This window comes from Mesocricetus auratus, unplaced genomic scaffold (assembly GCF_017639785.1).
Source record: "Mesocricetus auratus isolate SY011 unplaced genomic scaffold, BCM_Maur_2.0 Super-Scaffold_15014, whole genome shotgun sequence".
NCBI lineage: Eukaryota > Metazoa > Chordata > Mammalia > Rodentia > Cricetidae > Mesocricetus > Mesocricetus auratus.
Genome location: NW_024429186.1, coordinates 18,606,591 through 18,632,105, shown reverse-complemented (window position 1 = coordinate 18,632,105; position 25,515 = coordinate 18,606,591). Strand labels below are relative to the sequence as shown.

At 43.9% G+C, this 25,515-nt stretch overlaps 1 long non-coding RNA gene across 1 annotated transcript; it reads left to right on the top strand.

Annotated features, from left to right (window-relative positions):
* Positions 1 to 21,616: 21,616 nt before the first annotated feature.
* On the top strand, positions 21,617 to 24,582 carry LOC121139274. Its single transcript, XR_005876183.1, has 2 exons — positions 21,617 to 22,692; positions 23,956 to 24,582. It is a non-coding gene; the product is annotated as an uncharacterized LOC121139274 (long non-coding RNA).
* Positions 24,583 to 25,515: the final 933 nt, after the last annotated feature.

Sequence of the window (25,515 nt, the reverse complement as noted above, 5' to 3'; positions counted from 1 at the left end):
AAAGGCGAGGCTCTCTGTACTTTTTACTCAGCGAAGGTCCTGTGTCAGCAGGTAGTCCCAGCCCGTAGAGTGAAGTGCAGAGATCACCTGCATCTGAAGACAAAATTGTGACATGTTTCTATTAAAAAACTTATCTGAAATTGTGGGACCAGGCAGCACCTCACTTTATAAAACATAGTGAGCACTCCAAGAGAGGAGACTGGTCTTGCAAACAAAAAAGGGGGGAAGGAAGCAGAAATGAAGACCAAGGAGCATATTGACAAGTTCACAGTGACTTTCTTTGAAGGTGAGACAGGAAGACAGACCCTGGTGAGTGCCCAATACCAGTTTAGTGCAGATTGGGTTTTCGGTAAAGACCAAAGTGGAGGAAGCTTCATTATCACGTGGATCGAGATGGAAATCTGAGACTTCTCCCTACCAGTGCTTCAGGAGGGAAAGTAAGCTTAGGCTTGGTGGTACAGAATTTTAGCACGTGTGACTCTGGTCTGGTCTGGTCCTTTGGAGACTATGCAGGAGCTTAATCCAAAACAGTGACATTCTGTAATATTTGTATGGCATCTATAAGTGAACAGCAGATTATAAGAAGCACAGAGGAGGTAGAGGTGGCGGACCACCCACTGGAGGACTCTACAGAGGTAGAGCCATTTACCTGAGTCTTAAAATGTGAGGCTTACTAAACAGGTATATGAGGAGACAAACCCATACAGAGCAAAAAGTGTGTGCAAAATGGCAAGTGTGCTCAAGGAATCTCAGTGCAGACTGAGGCTGAGGTGACAAGTGGGGCTGTCAGAGCCTGTAAGAATAGCCAGGAGGAGGGCCTGAACACTCCTGGTGGTGGATAGCAGAGATTTTAGGGGCTGGAGAGATAACTGAAGTACTGAATGCTCTTCCAGAGGACAGGGGTTCAGTTCCTAGCACCCACATCACAGCTCACAACTGTCAGTAATTCCAGTTCCGGGGACCTGACATCCTCTTCTGGGCACACAGGTATGAGGCAAAACATTCTTACAAACAGGTAGTGTATATGGGAGATGAGAAAAGGATACCTTAAAAAAAAAGTCAGGTGGCACAGACCTTTAATCCCAGCACTATGGAGGCAAAAGCAAGTGGGTCTCTAGTCTACAGAGAAGAAGGCAAAAAAAAAAAAAAAAATCAAAGTTTATTTTATCTTTGTTTCTGGTTCTTCCTGGGAGGAAAACATTAAACCCTTTCACTTTCCCAAGTAATGAGATTGGAGAATAGGTAGGTTAGGCTTAAGCTAACGTATCCTCGGGGGGGGGCATGCCAGGAAGAGCAGCTATGGGCTTGCACTGCTTGCACTGGCGAGGTGACTGGAAACAGTCCAGCCATGTCTAGATAATGAATAAAACAAGAAAACTCCAGAATGCCAGTGAATGAACTTCCTGGGCAGGAAGCAGAGTGCCGAGCCAGGAGGGACACATCTCGATTCCACAGGAAGAGGGCACACAAGCTCCATGTTTAGGACCATGTCGGGCCCCATCCCATACCGTCTTCTCATTTAGCTGATCCTGATGTCTAATTTATTATACAACTGTAACAGTAAGTACAATCATGAATATGCATGAGAGACTGGTTCCAGACTCTCCATGGATACAAAAATCACCGGGTGCTCTGAAGTCCCTTTTATAAAAGGATGTATATGCCATTTCCACATAATCTCCACACACTCTCTTGTATTCTTTGAATCCCCTCTAGACCCAGGCAGCCAACGACAGAGGCCACTCCTGAGTCCTGCAAGTCTTGCTACCAAATTACTGAACCAAGGCGGTTGTGAGGATCCCCAAATTTGTAGCCAATTATACACACACACACACACACACACACACACACACACACACACACACACACACGTCTACATCTGTGTGGGGGAGTGTGGCATGTCAGCAGAAGTCAGGGCTATTAGAACCACTGGAGCAGGGTTACAGGTGGTCGTTAGCCACCTGATATGGGTTCTGGGAATTGAACTCCGGTCCCTCACTCTTAACCTCTGAGCCATCTCTCCAAGACTTGACTTACAAGTTCTCTTCAATTCAAGTCAGGGCTTTCAAATTCAAAGACCTCAGCAGTGAAAAGTCATATGGTAGTGACTGCTGTTCCAACAGAAAAGCAGTAGTCAGCTTCATTAGCGATGCTGACGTCATAGTACCTTCATCATGCAGCTTGATTGGCCTGTGCCAGAAGAGCCAGCTCTTTCCTAGATTAAAAGGCATCATGGGAGGTGGAAACTCCGTCTATTGCTTGCTCACAAGCCTCAGATGTTTAGCTAACTGATTCATCTGAACAGGTTTTCAGTGTCTCTTGAGAATGCCAAGCAGTCCATCTCAGTTTCTGCGGTTCCTGCGGCATATGTCTGCATAATCTGTGGGGGCTTCTACAGAAGACACTGATTGTGGCTTCCTCCATGACCTTCCAGCTAATTATCACTACTGAATCTTTAATACTTTAAACATATATATCACTTATTTTGCTCCCAAATCAGTGGCTTAATAAATGCCAACATATGCTATGCTTTGAATTATGTAATCTCTAATATATTTTTGAGCAGTCAAAAGTATATTAAAATTAAAGTAACATTAATTTCCCCCTCTCATTCTTAAGCTGGTGGCTGATGTAATTTTACACTGTGCTGTGATGTTCTGTGAGAACCCGGGCAGTCAGATGAACTGTGCTGGGCAGACTTGCTTTTGAATTGGATCATGCAACAAATGAAAAATACCCGATCAGTATCTCTAACATGCCAGCTGGCCTCGATAGGGTCGGTGACAGTGGGCTTGTGAAACTTGCAAGGTCAGAAATCCTCCAGGGAAAACCTAGTCTCTTACCCTTAAGTAACTGAACACCTGACACCATTGCCATCATAGAACTGGAAAGCAAGGCTCTAGGTAAGATCCAAAGTCCTGGCCAGAGACAACCGTGAGTTTGAAAGCTCTGTCTTTTTGTTTGTTTGTTTGTTTTTGTTTTTTCGAAACAGGGTTTCTCTGTATTGCTTTGGAGCCTGTCCTGGCACTCACTCTGCAGACCAGGCTGGCCGGGAACTCACAGAGATCCACCTGCCTCTTCCTCCTGAGTACTGGGATTAAAGGCTTGCCCCACCTTATCGTGTCTCCTTGCAAACTTTTAGGACTGTCAGAATGACTCTAAGGTTCCACACCAAGACTGTATGGCCTAGTTGTCACTGTCTTTGACGATTTAATGAAGCCCTACAGGGCTCTTAGCACTGCTCTGGGCTCTATGGATTGAGTTCACGTAACACAGAGATGATGTTCCCACAGGGAGCATGTTCAGTCTCCTGGAAACTCTGTGTTACAGCAGGAGGGCGCCCTGTGTAGAACATGGTCCCAGCTGGAAAACTCACAGGGAGGTGAGGCTGAGCGTGGAAAATTCAGAGGTCTATTGCACCGCTCCCGGAATCGCAGAGGCACTGGGAGGAACAGCAGGGAGGGGGAGGACAGAGGTGCAAATCGACTCAGCAGGAAACCAGTAGCAGCACCGGCTGGGCTAGCAGACCTGGCCTGGATGGTAAATATCTAACCCACCAAGACCCCCATAGGTCATTCTACCTGTGCTCCTAAATCTCCTCACACGGGAAATGTTCGACAGGCTCACAGAGACAGTAGCCCAAGCTGGGAGCTTGTCTCAAGCACATGTGAACCCACAAGGTTGAGCAGGAGAGCATGCCCACATGGAGAGAGAGAGAAGAGAGAGAGAGAGAGAGAGAGAGAGAGAGAGAGAGAGAGAGAGAGAGAGAGAGAGAGAGAGCTTTACACTTAAGAAAGATTTTATGGATTAAGACCAGAAGGAAAAGTTTGGCCAGAAGAGCCTGGAGAGCCCTGTGGCTGTGCAGGCAGTGTGAGACCAGCCCACTGGAAATGGAGAGCTCACAGCTCCCGGGTGCAGCCCATCACGGTGGGGAAGTCATGACTGCTGACTGAGGCGTTGCAACCCACAAGTCGGGAAGCAGAGAGATGAACTCCAGCACTCAGCTCACTTCCTCTTTTCTTTTCAGCTCAGATCCCCAGGCCACATAACGGTTCCACCCTCATTTAAAGTGGGTCTTTCTCCTCAGTGGACCTTATCTGGAACTGGAGTTGCAGGCAATGGTGAGTCACTTGATGAAGGTGCTGGAAACCAAACCAGGTCCTCTGCAAGAGCAGTACTCGCTCTTACCCGCAGCACCATCTCTATCTCCTCCTCTGCCCTTCAATCTTACCCATCAATGTATTTATTTCCTGGCCTAATACTCAAAACGGTTTTCCTACATCCCGGCGTCTTCCTTGGAAAACCCTCTAGGAACCCCTCACCTGTTGGGCTGGCCCTGGTTTCTCCTACAAAGCAAACCAAGGCAGATATGGGTAATTTGCTTCGGAGATCCAAGAGCTCCTTAGCCCAGAACTACCCAGGTAACCAAAGGTATCCACTTTCAGTCACTGGGAGAGCCTGGATGGAAAGACTGACGTAATCATAGTGAATAAAGGGTTTGACCTCTAACCCAGTCAGGACCGGTGCTCAGATCTAGGGTGGCTATGATATGGTAAATCACACAGGCTGTCCTCTCTGCCTGACCTATCCAAAGACCATCTGACACAGGAAAACAGCAACAGCCTGGGAGAGTGGCAGAGAAAGATTCAGATGTGGCCCTGGTCTTGGTATCTGAAACAATGTATCTCCTTGGCTCCCACTTAGAACTGTTGATTCATTCAAACACAAATGTCCCAGCAATGACCTCTTGTGCAAATAGACAACAGTCCCCAGATGCTTGGGCAAATAGCCTATCATTATTTCTTATCTCCATTAGGAGCAGTGTCCAAAGAACTGTCACTTGAGTGCAGACTATAGTGTCAAAAGAAGCTAGCACCCCGGCTGCTGCCTTGAGGTGACTGAGAGAGAACTTAGCTTGCAAAGAGGTTCTTGGGATGTGCTCTGCTTTCCCTGGAGACACTGTGGAAATGACTATAAAAGTTTAGAGACTCAGTGTATCTTGTTCATGTTTAGTTTACTCTAAGTAGAATCAATGTGACAGTTATTCATTTAAATACTGTCTATCCTCCTCCTTGCCCCCACCCCAGTGTGTGTGTGTGTCTGTGTCTGTGTACACCTGTGTACACATATGTGGAGATCACAGGTCAACTTCAGGTATTTTCCTCAATCATTTGCCACTTCAGTTTTTGAGAAGGGGTCTCTCAGTCAACTTGGAGTTTGCCATTTGAGGAACAATGACTGGCAGTAAATCCCCAGGGTCCTCCTGTCTCTGCCCCCGGAAGACCTGAAAGTATAGGTGCTCTCCACCATACCCAGTCTTTTTAGATGGGGGTCTGAACTTCGATCTTCATACATACAAGGCGAGCATTTTACCCACTGAGCCCTCTCCCCAGCCCTTGATCGTGACTTTTGTACAAGCTTAGTGTTTAAGCTTTGTGATACATTAATAAAGCATTTCTATGAATGGTTTTTAGTCATAGTGACCCTAAGTCCTAGGAATAGTATCTGCATAAACATTCTGTCTATCATTCACATGGAACAATACCTTATGTTTTTCATTGCCATTGTTGTAGATTCCCGAGGTTCATTCATCCTCAAAATGAAAGCCCTCATGATCTAATATCAGGATTCATATCTTCTCCTCCAGCTCTGCTGCCCAAAGTACAACCCCGTCATGTCCTAGTATAGGGAACAAAACGCACTCTCCTTCACACTGCCACTTCTTCCAAGTCACTCTACTGATTGCCATCAGTCTCACAGTGCAATCATTCCTTCTTTAAGGCAGAGGATAACTAATGCATCCATTTTTCTTCCCAGCAGGACCCCTAAGCTCCCAAACTACCCATCATCCTTGGATCATACAATGTATTTTTCCCCTTCTAAGAAGAAGATCCATGACTCCAATTTTCTTCTCAATGAATCCATTGCTGTTTTCTCCAACAAGACTGACTCTGTCATTTTGATCAATGTTGTCATCATGTTCTTGGAATAATCAGCCAGCATCCTGATTTGTCCCTCACCCCCAGTCTCCTCCATCAGTTCATTCTGTACAGTGATGTCATCTTGCTGTTTCCATCCAGCAGCCAAAAGGCTTAGTGGCTTCAGTGTCATTCCACTCTGGCAGTCCACAAAGTCTTTTCACCTTTATGCTGCCAAATCACACTTACTCCAATTTCTCCACTCAATGCTTTCTTACTTGGGGCAACTCTCTGACCCTTCCTGCTGTGGAACAATCTTTGCACTACTCTGATTGGTTAATAAAGAGCTGACTGGCCTATAGATGGGCAGAAAGAGATTCGGTGGGATAGCCGTATTAGGAGGACACTGGGAAGAAGAAGGGTAGAATCTCAAAAGTCTCAAACAAAATGCAGAGGAAGCAGGACATGTAGAAAATAAGGTAAGAAGTCATGAGCCATTTGGTAGAACTTAGATAGAAATATGGGTTAATTTAAATTGTAAGAGCTAGTTAATAACAAGTCTAAGCTATTGGCCAAGCATTTATAATTAATATTAAGTCTCTGTGTGGTTATTTGGGTGCTGGCTGGTGATCCTGATGAAAAACTCCACCTACACCTTCCTCCATAACCAACTCCTGACCAAGGTCAAGCCCAGTCCAGAGATGGTAGAGATTTTAATTTCAGAAGACTAAAAAACTTGAATGGGTGAGAAAGGTTAAAATGAAAATGTCCAGTAGGGCAGTGGTGGCACACAACTTTCATCCCAATACTTGGGAGACAAAGGTAGGTGGATATCTGAGTTTGAGGTTAACCTGGTCCACAGAATGAGTTCCAGACAGCCAGGGATACAAAAAAAACCCTGTCTAGAAAAACCAGTAAAAAATTTTAAAATGTCCAAGTGATCTCTGCATACTACTTAACACCTTGAAAAAGAATGAGCTCTCCAAGGTACCAGAGTAAGAACACTCTCCAAAGTAAATGAAAGTAGAAATCTGCCAACCTTGATTTCTATCCTTCCATGTCCAACTATCTTCAACAAAGGGTAGCACTTGACACTTGCAGAATGAGAGTAGAGGCCAGGTGGTAGTGGCAAACACCCTTAGACCCGCCACTTGGAGGGCAGGGGCAAATGGATCTCTAAGCTTGAGATCAGTCTGGTCTACAAAGCAAGTTCCAGGACAGCCAGGACTACACAGAAAAACCCTGCCTCAAAAAGCCAACCAATCAATAAAAAAAAAACAAAACAAGAAACAAAAACAGACAAAAAAACGTAAGAGAGTAGTACATTAGAAGGCAGAAGGAGAGTGTTTTAGGATTTTTATTGCTGTGAAGAGACACCACGGCAACCTTTATGAAGGAACAACATTTAATTGGGGTGGCTTACATTTCAGAGGTTTAGTCCATTATCATCATGGTGCAACATGGTGGCATGCAGGCAGACATGGTGCTGGAGAAGTAGCCAAGTATCCTACATCCTATCTTGAAAGCAACAGGAAGTGGTCTGAGACAACCGACAGTATCTTGAGCATATGTGACACCTCAAAGCCCACCTCCACAGTGACATACTTCCTCCAACAAGACCATACCTATTCCAACAAAGCCATACCTCCTAATAGTGCCACACCTTTGGGGGGCCATTTTCTTTTAAACCATCAGAGATGGCTCAACCAGAAAAGGCAAAGTGCTTACCCTACAAGCCTGGCAAACTGAATTCAATCCCCATAACCCACATAAAGAGAGAAGGAGAGAAACAACTCCACAGGTTATTTTCAGACCTTCATGCATGCGGTGCTATATGTGTGAATCCACTTTCACCTCTCTGTCTCTGTGTCTCTGTGTGTCTCTGTGTGTCTCTCTGTCTCTGTCTCTGTCTCTGTCTCTCTCTCTCTCTCTCACACACTAGTAATACAGTTTTTTAAAATACCATGAAAATAGAGCACAACGTCACGTGCCTGTAATGACAGATATGGAGAAGGGGCAGGCAGAAGAACTGAGAATTCACAGCCAGCCTAAGCTGTCAGAAAAAGGAGTGGGAACAAAACATATTTCTTAAAGGATAATTTATTTAAAAAATTATTGCCATATCCCTCATACCAAAATCATTATTTGTAAACTATGGTTGGCAAGAATTAATGATGTATACTAAAATAGCTAGTAAGAGGATTTTGAATGTTCCTAACACAAAGAATAACTAACTGTTCGAGGTCCCGAATTTGCTAATTACCCTGGTATACATAACATACATATATTGAGATGCCACACAGTAATCCATAAATAAGTGCAATTACTATGATAATTTAAAAATGTAAACTATCAGGGGTAAGAGAGATGGCTAATTGACTAAGAGAACTAGCTTTTCTTCCAGAGGTCCTGGGCTCAATTCCCAGCAGCCATATGGCAGCTCATGATCTGAGACCCTCTTCTGGTGTGTAGGCATACACGAAGACAACGCACTCTGTGGTGGCTTGAATAGGTATGGTTCTCATAGACTCATGTGTTTGAATGCTTGTTCTACAGAGAATGGCATTATTAGGAGGTGTGGCCTTGTTGGAGTAGGTGTGGCTTTGTTGGAGGAAGTATGTCCCTGTGGAGGTGGGCTTTAGGTTCTCATATGCTCAAGCAACTCCCAGTGTAGCAGTTCTTCCTGCTGACTGCAGACCCAGATCCAGATGTAGATCTCTCAGTTCCTCCTCCAGCATCATGCCTGCCTGCATGCCACCGTGCTTCCTGCGGTGGTGATAATGAACTGAACCTCCGAAACTGTAAGCAAGCCCCAACTAAATGTTTTCCCTTGTGAGTTGCCGTGGTCATGGTGTCTCTTCACAGCAATAAAACCCTATCTAAGACACATTTGTGTGTGTGTGTGTGTGTGTGTGTGTGTGTGTGTGTGTGTAATGCATATAATAAATCTTTTTAAAAATGCAAGCTAGGATCCCTGAGATGGCTCAGCAGATAAAAGCACTTGGATCCCACTTAGTAGAAGAAAACTGACTTCCAGAAGTTCTCTCTCTCTCTCTCTCTCTCTCTCTCTCTCTCTCTCTCTCTCTCTCTCTCTCTCTCTCTCTCTCTCTCTCTTTGTTGAGACAGGGTTTCTCTGTGTTGTTTTCGACCCTGTCCTGAAACCTGCTCTGTTGACCAGGCTGGTCTCGAACTCACAGAGATCTGCCTGCCTGTGCCTCCCAAGTGCTGGGATTAAAGGCACGCCCCACCAACGCCCGGTTGTTCTCTCATTTTGATAAAGATGAAACAGGTACAGAAGACCCAAGACCTGAGCCAAAGATTGGGATGCTTAGCAAGATTGGCTTGCTTTTCTGGAGAAACACCTGAAGGGGTTCACTATTACTGGAAAGCTATTACCAGGTTGTAATACTCTGAATATTTTCCTCTATTATAAATTGATTTTTCTGTCCTTGCCAAAGCCTTTCTATCCTTTTCCATTATAAATGGTAACCTGGATGGCCTGGTACTGCTTCCCATGCCAATGCCCAGGAATGCTTGTCTGGTAGACTCCTTTGTAAAGTTTAATGAGCACTGAGGAAGGATGGGAAGAAAAGGTCAGAACTTCAGTGTCATATGACAGACCAGTGAGGAGACCTTGAATGCGAAAGCTACCCAGAGAGCCCAGCAGAGGAGAGACCCGGAACTTGCTCAGCAGAGCAGCTGACTCTTCCCTTCAGAGACGATGCTCTTTGGCTTGCTTCCACCAATGAAAACCCCTTGCTCTTTTCATGCTTCCACACTGGTTGGGACAGATGGCCCAATTTACCAGCAAGCAAGGCAGAGGCCACGGGCTGAGCCACCTCATTCACAACAGTAGTGTCTCCCAGGGAAGGCTCCCCTTTGGTTTAAATGTTGGAGCGATTATTTGTGGCTGGCAGCTGTAATTACTTTTTACTGCAGGTGGGAAGCCGGTCCAAAAGCTAAGCTCATAGGACCGCTGATTTCTAAAGGGCTTTGGAACAAGTAATTTTCAGGCAGTCGGCACAGCATGTTTAATAAACTTTCCATGCAGGTCAATTGTCTTCTCTGTGGTGAAGAGCCACAGGCTAATTGTGGATTCCCGCATGGGGAGGACAATTTTGACCGGCAAGGTCATTTTTCTTCACCGTTCCTTTGTTTGAGAACAGGACCTGAGCAAATCATGTCTGCAGGAATTTCATGGGCTTGCACATAATTTGTTACAGCTTGAATCTGAAGTGTCCTCCATGGTTCCTTGTTGAGTGTTTAGTCCCCAGATGGCGATTTTATTTTGGGAGGTTCTGGGAACTTTAGATGGGGCTTAGCTTGAGGAAGTGGGTCACTAGGAGTATGTCCTTGGGGCAGTATGTTATCCCAGACCCCCTTTCTCCTGATTACCATGAAAAGTCTGCACATTCTTGCTGTTATTATGTTTGACTCCCTCCACAAGACCTGAATCAACAGAGCCAGGGACTAAAAGCCCTGAGATCATGACCAAGACAAGTGTTTTCTCCTTTAAGTTATAGATACCAAGTATTTGATGACAGCAACAATATATCTAAGCCTGCATTAGCAACCTTTGTAGTTGCTGTAACAAAATACCAAGGAACAGCTTGCAGTTTGACAGTATGTCATAAAGGGAACATCTGGCAGTCAGGGTGGCCCTAGCTATGGCACTGGGAGCACGATGCAGCTGGTCACATTACATATGAGGTCAAACAGGAGGTAGAATGCTGGTGCTCTGTACTCTCTCTGTTTTCTCTTTTGATTTAGCTTGGGACCTCATCCATGGTAAAAACAACTCATGTGTAGTATATGTAGTATGGAGACAGGCTCAGACACAGCAGGGCGTATGTCTCCTAGGTGATTCCAAATCCAAGCAAATTGACAATGAAGATTCACCATTTCTGCAGAGAAGTGAAAGAAAAATTTCAACCCAGTGGGTCTTTTTAGTCAGAGTTTCTAACCAGATTACTACTATTGTAGTAAAATAATAACCTACTACTATCGACTATTTTGCAACAAGTATCTCCATTTGGGACTTTAAGAGTACAGGGAGTAACTGCAAGAGTTGGTAAATGGGGTCACATGAAACTAAAAAGTTGTACAATAAAGGAAAGATGTATAATGAAGAGACAACCTACAGAATGGGAGAAAATATTTACCAACTATAAATCTGGTGACCTGCTGGGGAGGCAAGGCAGTGGTGGCACACACAGAGGCAGGTGGATCTCTGTGAGTTTGAGGTCAGCCTGATCTACAGAGTGAGTTCCAAGACAGGCTTCAAAGCAACACAAAGAAACCCTGTCTTAAAAAAAAACCTGATGGGGAATTAATATCTAGAATCTACAAACCCAAATCCACCCACTCAATAAATGTGCTAGTGAATTAAATAGCGATTTCTCAAAGAAGAAATACAAATGACCAATACATATTTAAAAATTGTTCAATATACTTAGCTATTAGGGAAATGCAAATTAAAACTTTATTGAGAGACCATCCTACTCCAGTAAGAATGACTATCAAGAAAACAAATGACAAGCCTGGAGAGATGGCTCAGTGAGTGGTTAAGAACATGCTCTGCTCTTACAAAGGGCCCATGTTCAATTCCCTGCACCCAAATGGTGGCCCATCAAAGTCTATAACTCCAGTTTCAGGAGACCTGACATACTCTTCTGGCCTTCTCATCCACCAGACATGCATGTAGAGCATAGACACAGGCAGAAAAACACTAATACAAATAAAACAAATATATCTAAAAATTTGTTTTATTAAAGAAAATAAATGCTGGTGAGGATGCGGGGGGAAAAGGAATCCTTACACACTGTTGGTGGGTGTATAAACTGGTACAGCCAGTATGATGGAAGTTAATGAGTGTTTCTTAAAATGCTGGAAATGGGGCCTGGAGAGATATAGCTCAATTTGTGAAGTGTTTGCTGTATAAACATGCAGACTTGAGTTCAAGTCCCAGCACCTACATAAAAACAAAACAAACAAAAGAAACAACAACAAACCCAGGGACTATGGTGGACATAATCCCAGCATGGTAATATAGAATTGAATTTATGTACTAGAGCCTTCATGTGGTAAGAAAGTAAACTAAACTTTCAAATGAAATAGATGGTCTTGCAATCAGACAGCTGCAGCTTTAGATTTTTGACATGGAGTTTGTACAATTGCAATCCTTCCCAAAGCTCAGATTTGGCTACCTCAAACTGCCCTTCTTCCAGTAACTTGAACCTCACAGAATTCTGTTTGTGAAGCATCTTCCCTATAGCAACTTTCTTTAGGGAACAGTATCTTTCCCATATCTTGACACTTAAGGGTAGAAGACAGTGGCTGGAGAGATGGCTCAGTAGTTAAGAGCACTGGCCACTCTGGACACTCTTCCAAAGGACCAGGGTTCAATTCCCAGCACCACATGGTGTTAAGAGAAGCTTTTCCTTTGCTTGCCGCTTTGGTTTATCCCCCGCCAGTCGCCTGGGCTCTGCCGCATTGTAGTCCCCAAATAATACACAAGACGCGGTATTAATTATGAAGCTGTTGGCCTTGCTTGTTTCTTACTGGCTCTGACTTAAGTATTTACCCCATAATTGTTAATCTAAGTATTTCTCTTACCGGAGAATAATTCCGGGCTCCTACCCCATGGCGTTACATGTTGACTCTCCTGTCTTTCTCCTTCCCAGAATCCTCCTGGACTCCTAGCCCCACCTATCTAGATTCCTATTGGCCAGACAGTACTTTATTGACATATACACAGGACTTCCCCAACAACATGGCAGTTCACAACTGTCTGTAACTCCAGTTCCAGTGCGTCTGGCATCCTCACACAGACATACATGCAGGCAAAACCCCAATGTATACGAAAAATTAAATTAACTAAAAAAAGAGCAGATGACATTGAGTGGGTATTAACATTTAATCAGTTAATGGATGCGTGATGGAAGGACATTTGAAGAAGTCAGGATCCACTAGGTCCCAGAGATCTACAGTCCACGGATTATTAAACACAAGCCAAGAACAAATGGGAGAGAAGAACAAAACCAAATGTACATGATAGCAATTTTGAGACATGAGCTAAGCAACTGGAAATAAACTCCAAAAAACCCCTCCAGTATGTGCTAAGTAAACTAGAAGATCCAGAATACAAAAGAATACTTTTAACTTGGACTAGAAGTTTAAAACATTTAAAATATTCATAAAGCACTTGCATGCAACCAAAATAAATGGGAAAATATGGAGGCCACTATCTTCTGAGGGGATAAAACGTTAAGACTTTACACAGCTTCCTGAGAACGAATGACATGACTTGGTCAATCCAAGAGGAGAGGGCATTCTAGAAGAAGGGAGTCTGCTCATTAAATCATGAGATGGTAAGAAAAAGCACAAGCCTTCTGGGAGAGAACAGGAATGAAATCACCTCCACCAGGATCTCCAGGTAGGAAAAAAATGTAATTAAAAAAAGGAGAGATGAGCTGGGCGTTGGTGGTGCACGCCTTTAATCCCAGCACTTGGGAGGCAGAGGCATCCAGATCTCTGTGAGTTTGAGGCCAGCATAATCTACGGAGCGAGTTCCAGGACAGCCTCCAAAACAATACAGAGGAACCCTGTCTCCAAAAACAAAAACAAACCAAAAAACAAACAAACAAACAAAAAACAAAAAGGGATAGATGAGGTGAGGGGAGCCCAGACAAGCTCAATGTTTTGACAGAACTCTCCTGTTCTCTATGGTTGACATCCCTGCTGAGGTCTGATACAGATGTAAGGATCCATACCAATGAAAATGAGTTATAGCAAGCATTCACATTACCAGCCAGTCCAAGTGTTACCTTCTACTCTGCTGTAATTCCATTCCAACTCAAAAGGGGTTGAAACCTCCATGAACAACGAAAGGTACTGAGAGCAAATAGAAAGCCAGTGCGAACAGTTATGTGGTCTAGTAAACATCACAAAATCAGTGACCTCAAAGAGAATTACCTTATTTGTCACGGGATGAGAGGTCAGAGTGTCCATCAACATCAAACCTTGCAAGAAGGGTGGAGGACTGCACTTGTAGCTCTGTGGCACAGTGCTTGCCTAGCATGTCCGAGGCCCTAGATATGATCCCATGCACTGGGAAGAATTGGAATTAAAAACAGTCTTTCACATACTCTAGTGTCTCAGATTATCTGAGTGGGAAAGAGACAAAGTGATTATATTTCAGTCTGGTTTGGAACCAAAATATAACCGAGACAAATTCTAAAATTCATGTGGGGAGTCACAATGGTTTATCCTTGACTCTTTCCTTAAAAAAAATTACAGTTTTAAAAATTACATGTATTTATTTAGTGGGGGGTGTGGGCATGCCTGTGGTCAGAGGATAACTTATGAGAGTCAGTTCTCTCTATGAGTCTCAGGGATTGAACTCAGGTTGTCAGGCTTTGGTAGCAAAACCCTTCACTGCCTGTGCCTCCTTGTGGGCTCTCAAGTTTTGAAAGAGCTGAAAGAAATGAATGCTTTCTGTGGCCCAATTCCATCCATGTTCTTGATGAACAAAAGCCCTGTGTTTTACATCATCCAGGTAGCAAAAGAGGAACAATCAGGGCTATCAGTAGGGGATGATAGAAAGTTCCAGAGCAGAACTGCAGGCTGCCTGTGTCCCATCATTTTTCAACTATATAAAAAGAACAAAGTAGACTGCTACAGCCCACAGTGATAGCTGAGTGACTGATGACAGCTTAGATGAACTGTAGGGGCCAGCACTTCCACACAATCACTTCAAAGCACTTTCTGCTGTTATTTGAGTCATTCCAGAAGCCAAGGAGAACTACCTACCTATAGCCATTTAGAAAATTCTATAATTATAGACATTTCAATAATAGATAATTACTAGATCAATGAACAAAGGTGAGGACGTGTGTCTGTTGTGGGTAGAGGTTCGTTTTACTTCTTTTCCAGGGATTTTTACATTAAGAATTATAAGGATTTGGGGCTAGAAGGATGGCCCAATGGTTAAGAACACTTACTGAGTATACTTGAAACCCTGGCTTCATCTCAGCATACCCTCCATAAAAGAGTTATTGAAGAGAATAAGCTTCAACATACTACATAAACTTCTTCGGAAAGACGTGTAGGCTAGGTGAGCAGGTGTCTTCTTGATTTGTGTAAGAGTTACCCCTAACACTAGCAGATACACTAGTCTATGTTCCAGTAACACCATTTGGGATTCATAGATGACAGGCCTAGACTTCACAGTGATGTTTGAAAGTGTAAATATACTGGTTGTCTTAACATAGATAAGAGAGAGTCCCCAAAGTCTGTGGATAGTCGTAATTTCTGGGGGCATCTGTCAGGCTATGTTTGTAAATCATATCACCTATTACTTAGCCAATATAACCTGTTCATAATGTCACACAACACACACACACACACACACACACACTCAAAACAAACAAGCAAAAACAAAATAGCCACTGTCAGAGAACCTTGAGATTACCTATTTTGTTCTGCCTTCATGCAAGGAAACTGGGACCCAAATTTCAGTACCTTGCCCAAAGTCAGAGGCAAAAGAAATAGTAGAGAAAAGGACCAGAACCTTGGCTCCCTCCTCTCAGTCAGCATCAATCTCAACATCCACAGTATTTGTCCAACTCGCCATGGTGGCATCACAGCCCGGTGGCTGCTCTGTTCTACTTCACCTCTCTGGAGCCCACCTTTGAGTCCTGACACTGCCTTTTAATTATCAGATAGCCTCACCTGAGACACTGCAGCTCCTCTTTCTGGGCTTCAGGTGAGGAATTCCACAGCACTCTTGATAAATCAGCTCAGGCTCTTCTCAGACAAGGCTGTAGAAGCCACAGGAAGAACAAGTACCTTATCTGGGGGGCAGGGGACTCTTTCTAATTAAGAGAAAGATAAATATGTATGGATTTTAAACATTAAATATATGAGAGTCAAAAGACTGTGTAATTTATGAGGACCGGATCAAGCCACTCCCACGAGCCATCAGTAGGAAGTCGGCTCAGTGCCTTGGTGCAAGCTCAGAGAGGAACTGGTTAAAAGGCTCCCACTGTCTTCTATGACCTACACAACAAGGTTACATTATAACTGCATCCTGGGGGGGAAACATGCTGCTATCAAAATACTATGCAGATGGTCCTAAGACACATTTAGCTTTTACATATGACACTCGGTACATTATGAAGAAGATAATGTGAATAGAGTATCAACTATTATATCTGATGAATATGTAACAGAAATCACTGCTAGCCAGAATTATGGGAAAGTCAAGCACAGTGGACAGAATTAGTAAAATAAATTCAAGGTCCTGGTTTTAGAAGCTCATAGGACTTTTTTTGTATTAAGGATTATGCAGTGGAGAAAAGCACAGAGATCTTGGAGGCTGGAGAGAAGGACTTTTTGTCAAACTTTGATCTCTTTGTCATCTGTGAAGAAAGACATTGAGTTAATATATGATGGGGACAGGGAGGATAAATCTAGAATTTTAAATTGTTTCCCCCTTGCTCTACCATTCTGTTGGAATGTTTTGTTTTGTTTTTAGATAGGGTCTCTCCACATACCTCTGGCTGTCCTGGAACTCACTATGTAGAACAAGCTGAATCCAGATTCACACAACTCTGCCTGCCTCTGCTTCCAGAGTACTGGGATTAAAGGTGTGAGTCACCACATTGACTGAACCTAATGATGTATTTAATGAATATAGCATCAGTAGTGCCTAAGCCTTTCCCTGAGTTCCAGGACATCTAGGGCTGTTACACAGAGAAATCCTGTCTCAAAAACGAACAAAAAGTTCTGTCATGGGCTGATAAGAAATCATTAAATTAGTAATGAAAAATAAAGACCGAAGGGTGAATCTAGATTAAATAGCACTGAAAACTTGACATCTGAATTAGGTGCATAAACTGAGATTTTTTTTAACTGCTCTGCTGCGAGCAGTAATATAATGAAAATTTTGAAGAAGGACTATACAGATTTTTAAATGATTATTTTTAGTGAATGGGTGTACATGTCAGTGCACCATGTATGTACCTGGCATCTAAGGAGGCCAGGAGAGGGTGTGGTGTCTGTTGAATCCCCCAGGATTGGAGAGTTGCAGATAGCTGTAAGCCGTTGTGTGGGTGCTGGAAATTGGACCCCAGTCCTCTGGAAGACTAGCCAGTGCTTTTATTCACTAAGCCATTGCTCCAGCCCCAATGATCATAGACTTGACAACGCCAGACAATGGTGGGCTACCCACATCCTGATTTTAATAACTGCCCTAGAATGAAGGCATTACACGTTGAAATTTTTAGAGAAGGGAGCATCATATTGGAGTGGGTTGTGGGGGTTGAGGGAGAGATGAGAGGGAAAGCAAAATGACACATGTACACAAGTTCTAATAAAGTAAATTCAGATAGGAAATACAGATGAAGGTACATGAGAGTTCTTTATATTCCTTAAATTCTAAAAGCCTACATTCATCTAACATCTAAAAAAGATCTTGGTTCCATTTTCAGTACTTCAGAGGGAAAGGGGTAGTTAAAATGTAGTTAAAACATTCTGTAGATTTCTCTTCTTTACGTCTTTTAGTTGTTTGTCATTGTTAAGATGTAATTATATATGTGTCTATGTTAGTGTATGGACATGTGTGGGTGGGTGTACAGGCTTGTGCACACATGAAGGCCAGAAAGAGGGTCAGAGCTGGAATTACCCAGGTTGCTTGTTTCTTGGGAACTGGGATTTGCCCCCCCCCCTTTTTTGAGACAGAGTTTCTTTGTGTAGCCATGACTGTGATGGAACTCACTCTGTAGACTGTGCTGGCCTTGAACTCACAGAGATCCATCTGTCTCTGCCTCCAAGTGCTCAGATCAAAAGAATGCACCACCATTACCCAGCTGGGTACTGGGAATCTTAATCCTGGTCCTCACGATTACACTTCAAATGTACTTAACTGCTGAGCCATCACTCCAGCCCTGTTGTTGTTTTGGAGACAGGGTGTAGCTATGCAGCTCAGGCTGGCCTCAAACTCATGGCAAACCTCCTGTTTCTGCCTCAGAGTACTGGATTACAAGCAAATGCCAGCACAACTGGCTATATACTTTAATTTTTTTGTTTATTTTGTGTGTGTGTGTGTGTGTGTGTGTGTGTGTGTGTGTGTGTGTACGCAAGCTCATGTGCATTTGCATTACATGTGTGGAGGTCAGAGAACAACTTGTGGGAGTCAGTTAGACGTGATCTATTGACCTAACTGGGGATTAAACTGAGGGCATAGGATAGAATCAGGAATGGAAAAGTTGTAGAATGTGATTGTGTATCCATCCAAAATTCATGCTGGCACTTATACCACAAAGAGATGAGGGAAAGTGATTACTTCTGAGAGCTGCGCTGGTGAGTGGCTTCGATGTCCTTATGAAAGAGGCATCAGAGATGCCTGGATCTGTCACCTCTTCTGCCATGGGAGGTACAACATCTGCTCTCCCACCGTGTGAGGGTAAGCCTCCATCAGAGAGTCTGATGGGGCCCTTAATCTTTCACTTTTCCACCATAGAACTGTGAGAAATAAATGTCTGCTCGTTTCTAAAAATCACCAGGCAGTAGCAATCTGCTGTAGACGAAGTGACAACAAACCAATAAAGACCTATAGCAGGAGAAACAGCGATGGCTTGTTACTTGTGGGATGCAGAGGTGAGAAGACAGCATGGGACAAAGGGGAAAGGGACCAGCCGTGGAGAAACGGAGGGGGAACAGCCTTCAACCTGGACTCCGTGAAGAGAGGATTCAGAGGGCTCCTGAACTAGGACAGAAAGACGCTTTGCCTGTAACTGAACTCCAGACACAGCCTGCCTGGATTAGGGAAAAAAAAAACAAATTAAGATCTTAGCCTGGCAGTGGTGGCACACACCTTTAATCCCAGTACTTAGGAGGCAGAGGCTGGTGGATCTCTTGAGTTTGAGACCAGCCTGGTCTACAGATCGAGTCCCAGAAGAGCAGAGAAACCTTGTCTTGAAGAAAAGAAAATATGTATACTATGTTCCAGGACTAAGAAGAAAAATCAGCAAAGACAGATAAAGTTATCAGCTTGACTTTGGAAGTGCATTCATCTCTTGTGCCTACCAAACTCCAGCTGCAAGGAACCAAAACACCTCCAAGTACTCTGCCTTGATTTTTCAGTCTGTTCATCCTCCCCTCTAAGGCACTGGAAACAGTTCAAAGGGGATCAGTTGTCTGGTTTGCCTAGGACAGAGGGCTTTCTCAGACACAGCCAAAGCTAAAACTAGGAGAATCTGATTCACTGCCTTATGAGCCCATCAAATCAGACTCTGTATAAGGCTATGTTAAACATACTTACATTAAGAAAAAAAAATGTGGCACACGCCTTTATTCCCAACACTCAGGAGGCAAAGGCAGGCAGATCTCTGAGTTCCAGACCAGCCTGGTAGAGAGCTAGTTCTAGGACAGCCTCCAAAGCCACAGACAAACCCTGTCTCAAAAAAACAAAAACAAATTAGAATACTTGCTCTTAACTGGTCCATTTTCACAGGACCCAGTTTGATTCCCAGCACCCACATCACAGCTCACAACTGTCTGCAACTTCATATCCAGGAGGGAATCTAGGATCTTCTTCGGGCTTCCATAGGCACCAGGCACATACATGGTGCACAGATATACATACAGACAAAACACTCATACAGATAAAAAATAAAAAGAAAGCTAAAAAAAATAAGGTTTATTTTAGATGTTTGTTCATCTGTTTTCCAGGAGATGGGCAGTCTTCCTCACTAAAGGGCAGACAGTACAGGAACCCCAAGCTCACTGTTCTACAGTTTGCAGTCCTGCTGCATTCACAGATCATACACTCCTCAATTTTTTACAGAATCACTGAAGGAGTCCGGGCTCTGAGGACGTCTTTGCTCTGCTTCATGCAGCAAGTGAAGCCTCCTAGCATCAGCTGCCAAGCACTGTACGTTAGAGACAGGAGTGGTTGTTGCTATACCGAGATTATGCACAGCTCCAAGTTTCTTTTGCAACACCCATGAACTCAGCACTCTGGCATTATCTTGATAGGCACTCAGTTAAGGTGATGGCTTGCATATTTTTAAAAGACGTGCAAGTCAACAATTCTTCAACAACTTGAAAATCAGAATGTAGGGCAAGTGGTTAAAAAAAGAAAGAAAACAAACTGCTTCTAGATACATCATCTAATCAGAAAAATCTACATTTGGTGAGTGCACCGTGTTACTCTAAGGCAAACTGACACACCCATGTATGTAGATGTTGATCAATCCAGGAATCTTGGGAGGGGGGGCGGTACAGCAATGTAGAAAACCTGCATATACAAACCAGGGCATTCAATTACAAAGGATTCAGGCAACGGAGAGGCCAAGCCTAGTCAGCTTTATTAGTCTCACAATTCATGGATTCCCACCCCCTCCTCTCCCTGTAGCCATGGCAACATCCACACCAAGGCGTTCCAGAATTCACCTTTGGATACCCAGGATCCACCGAATGTGCACCTACGCAGCACAAATAAAACCGAGATATCACCACCCACTAAACTAAAACAGCCGTGTCCTTCTACTTCCCAGATTTCTAATTTAACTAGGGAACATAATTAAAAACAAACAAACAAAAAAAAAAACCTCTTTCACCACAGAAAGGGAGCTAAGTCCTGAACTATGACTTCTTTGGATAATTAGATTATTTTTTAGCGGAGTGGGTATCATCGAGGGATGAAAACCGGATGCACATACGCATAAACATTTGCCTATAAAAGGCAAATAAGCTGATAGGATCAAAATCTCATTCTCGTGGCATGCGTGTTGGGCAAACTGTTTTGCCCCTACAGGACACTTGTCTCTGGAGTGGAGAAACAGTTTCCAGCACGGCCGTCTGGGGTAGTTATAATACAACAAAACGCATTAGGAGCCCGCGGGACCGCGCACAGCGGGAGCAAAACTCATGACGTATTCGAGCGAGCTTTCCAGAAGTACCCTCCAGCCCGAAAAAGATGCCTAGACAGCGAGTCTCATTTCTGCTTGTAGGAAGGGAAACGAATCGTGTCCCTGGATACCCAGATTAGGACACAAACCCAGCGGTTTTATTAGGATGATATTAAAAACCCCCAGGCGTCCTCCATCCCGGGTAGCCAACTCCGCCCTAAGCGGCAGCCCTTAGCTTTCCCTCTCCATTTCACATCCCTGGGGTCTGTGCAGAAACAACCCACGGCCAAAAAATAAAAAATAAAGAAAATCCCCCTCCCCAAACTTCTCTCGCAGTGCCCTTTTAGACAAGTCAAAGCGGTGCAAACACGCCGAGACCTAGCCTGCGCGCGTTGCCCCTAGTAAAGATGGCGGCCACAGGCGGAGCCCCGCCCTCCGGAAATCCGCGGGTTGCCCCGCCAACCAGGACCATTCACGCGGAGCCCTCCACGCCCGCCGTGGTTTGACGCATTGCAGGTGCGGAGCGGCCAATCAGGCAGCTTGACTCTTTCCGGCCAACCACTGCAGGGTCCCTCTGGCCTATCAGAGAATCCTTGTCAAACTCAACGAGGAAAGAGACCTCAGCAGCGCCAACTAAGCAACCGGCTACAGACCGCGTTTGGCAGAGTGTGTCTCTGACGCTGTGTGCTCCTCCGCGGAGAGATATAGTGCCCTAGCCCTCGCCCGCACTCGGCCCCGCCCCGCCCCGCCCCTCCCGCAGCACATCAGGAATTGAGGCTTGGCGGGCTCCTCTCCTCTAGATGGGCTTTGGAACGTCTGAAACGCATAATCGACCTAAAAATCGTACGAAGATCCTGTGGGGTGTCCAGTGCCCCTTAAAGGGAAGATCTGGATCAATCCACAGTGGTTCCCTTGCTCGCAGGTGGCGCTTCTTTTGCTGTCGCCAGGCGCAGTTGTCAGCAAGGAAGGAGAAACGCTCCCCACATCCTAAAATACTCCCTCGGGTTGACCCCTGTTTAGAAGTGCAAAGACTCAACACCCCCACCCTCGGAGAAGCACACCCATGGGCACTTCTGTTTCTAGAAGGACCAGCGTCCTTCCCAAGGCTGGGCTTCCGCGAGGGTCTAGAGGTGAGGGTTTGATAAAAGCAATACGATAGCCAGTTCTAGTGCAACCTCAACAGCTGTTAGTCCAGTTCTAGAAAGTGAGCTGTACCTGTAGTTGAAACCCAGCTGGGTTAACTATCAAATGACTGAGAGTTAAGGCGTGAGTTTTCACCGTGCACTAGGGGGACTGTAACTTCACAGCCTAGGAATCGAGAGAAGTTGCAGAAGAGAAATGCTACTGGATTATAATCACGGCTGTAAGAATCCAGCTAAGAAAATGAAATTTGTGGATTTCTTAAAAACATGCTATTTTGATATAGAAGGTTTGGATGATCTGATTTTTGTTCCAACTACCATTCTTCAAAGATTATGCTATAATGGGCCTTTCTGACATCTCTATAGGTGTCTGCATTGCCTTCATGTGAACCTTATTCTTTGATCCAAAGCTGTAGTTCACAATTGTTTATTGCTGTTTCTCAAACTCAACGTCTTGTTCCAAAAGGAAAAAAAGCTGTGAATTTCTCTGTGGAGGCCTTTAGAAGCCTCTCCTAAAATGTTTACCATGTGGGCAAATAACTTGGCACTAACGTGTGGCCATTTCACCACAGAAATATCTGCCCATAGAAACAATACATCACATTCTTTTGCGGTGTACCTGGAGTGGGAAGTATCTGCTGTGACTTATTTGTGTTAAACCAGATTGTGATGTGAGAAGAGAGATCTGAGAGTGCTACACAAATTAGGAATTCTTGGGTAAGTTCCTCTATTCCTGGAACCTCTGTTGTCTAGATTGCGGAATGAGATGACCAGCCTAGATGAGTTCCAGATTGCCTTCCCGGCTCTGTTATTTGATTCTGCTATGAAGAAATTGAACCATAACCTAATTGTGTCATATTTAGAACTGTGCCTGTTGACAGTACTTTCAACTTTTCAAAGTTGCTTTTAACTTTCTTTTCAAACTCAGTCTTCAAAGTATTTCCGAAGGGAAGATCAGAATTTGCCAAGAAGTTAGATTTTTCTATAAAGCCTGTCACTGGTTTATCTAAATATGAAGTATTCTTTATAGCATGTTACTTCAATTCTAGCATATAGGAAAGTTGTTGGGTTTTGTCCCCAGGATCAGTGGGCTAGCGCACTGAGTTGTGAGCTCCTTCAGGATGCTCATGTGCTTATAATCCCTATACTTAGTAAACTAGCCTTTGTATTCTAGCTCAGTGAGGGCCTACTAAAGGAGTGAAGGAATGGTTTTATTCCATTCCAGGGTCAGTGGTAGAAATCTGTAGTTGATCTCATAAGTAAAAAACAAAAAAACAAAAAAAACAACCCCCCCAAACAAACAAAAAACAACAAATACTCATGGAACATCTATGGTGTAGAGGATACAATTTCTCTTTGTGAATTGTCTCCACTTTTGTTTCTTGCTGTTTTGAGACAGGGTTTCTCTGTGTAGCCCTGACTGTCCTGGAGCTCACTCTGTAGACCAGACTGGCCTCAGACTCAGAGATCCACCTGCCTCTGCCTTTTGGAGTGCTGGGATCAAAGGCGTGGGCCACCACTGTCTTGAGTACTTTTGATTTTTAAATTAAGGAAATATCATTAATGGAACAGTCATGAATCTTAAGTGTCAGGGTTGATTTCTAAGTTCTCTTTTGTATGTATTATATTTTTGAAGAATTCTAAGATTTAGAAGAAACATTAAAAAAAAAGCTGAGTCACTCAAATAGTTGGCTTTCCCCCATGCTTTCTGGTCTTTTGTGAAGAGGTAATGTCCTCTGACAGCTTTGGATAGTTCTTTTTCCCTTTCCATCTTTTTGGTAATTTGGAGGAATAGATATCAGGATCATTTATTGAGCAGATATGGCCTACTCTGGGCTGAGTATTTTATAAAAGTGTCATTTGACCCAGTGGCACTTTATACTCTGAATGGCTAACGTTTGGAAAAAGACACGTTGAGTCAAATCCAGCATGACCTGACTCCATCAACACCTTTGTCTCTACCAATCTCCTAACTTTCAGGGAACTCTGCACAAGTTCCTCACAGACTCCACCAGCCAAATATTTAGAAGCCTGAAATGTCGAATCCAGAAGGGACCAGAGAAAGGCTACCTGGCCTGACTTTCCCGTTTTCCAAAGAAGAAAGCTAACTCCTGAGAAGTGAAAGGTAGGGGACTGAGCAGGCTTTAGGATCACGTGACCCTGCTCTCCCCTTTGACTTTGGACCTCTGAAAATACTGTAATCAACAAAGAGCAATTGCAATAAGGAAAGCAGGAGGATGTTATCGTTCTCAGGGCCTCCCAGTGATTGAGGACAATCCTAAGATGACTTTGCTTTGGACTTTGTTATTTCACTTAAGGATTGGCTGTGCAGAACTGTTCTCCCAGCTAGGCCTTATCTATACTGCTTATTTAAAATCTTTGGCCTTCATCTAAGTTGCTGACACTGTTTTATGTTAAGCCTTATGGTTTCTTCACTTCTGTGTTCTTCAGGGTGACTCTATTTCCTTTCCTCAGAAGAATACAGAGAAGCTCATTTTTTTGGAGTTGGGTAACAAAGGAATGTAGCTACACAATTAACAGTTTGTATAAAATTCTGAAGCGGCTTTTAGAGTATGGTAAAGTGCTAATAAATAATAATCATAAACAGGGCATGGTGTTATGCACTCACATTCCCAGGGCTTGAAACACTGAGGCAGAAGGATAATAAGCTTGGGATCAGCCTCGTCTACATAAGGAGACTGGGTGGGGTGGGGATCGATAAGGAAAAGAAAAGAAAGAATAGGGGCTGTGGTGTAGCTCAGTTAATAGAGTGCTTGCCTGGCATGCGTGAAGCTCTTGGTTCAAACCCCAGCCCTGGGTGGAAACCCATACGTGGTGGTGCTCACCTGTACTCCCAGCACTGGGGAGGTATAGATCAAAAAGTTGATGGTTATACTTTTGCTTTCTATTATGCAACTTCTAGCTGGTGTCTTAAATTTTTTCCCAGGTAGTTCAAACAGGTATGACTGGACTTGCTTAGCATATTGTGCTCTTTCCCAGATCAAAGTACTCATTTCATGGCTTTAGCAGCACCCAGACTCCCTAACGTAGCAAAAGTTGAGGAGGCAGGAATGGCTTAGCCAGAGCCTGAAGTCTTGCCATCCAGAACATTGCTTGCAAGGCGTTTGCAAACCACAAAGTAGAGACACAGTGCTCAATACTTTTGTTCAGTCTCCCACCTTTCTTCAGAGTTTGAACACTGCAAATGTCTCTGTTAGAAGCACTCACTAGACCATTTACAATAGGTTTTCATGTCACAGTTCTGACATTTTCCTAGGTTTCCAACTTGGTGTGAAACAGATGCTTCCCTGAAACTGTGTGACCAGGTAGAGCCAGAGCCTAGAAACATGAGACCATAAATGAGTTCTCTTGAGTCACAAATCTCCTGGGATTTGGAAGGCATTGGTGACCCAGCAGCATGCCTTAAGAGTGGTGGGCAGCTCAGGACTTCTGACCCCTGGGACCTGCTTGTTAAGGGTATTAAACAAAAGGGAACCTCCTTAATTCTTCTACTGTTGATGCCTTAGAATCCCTCCAGGT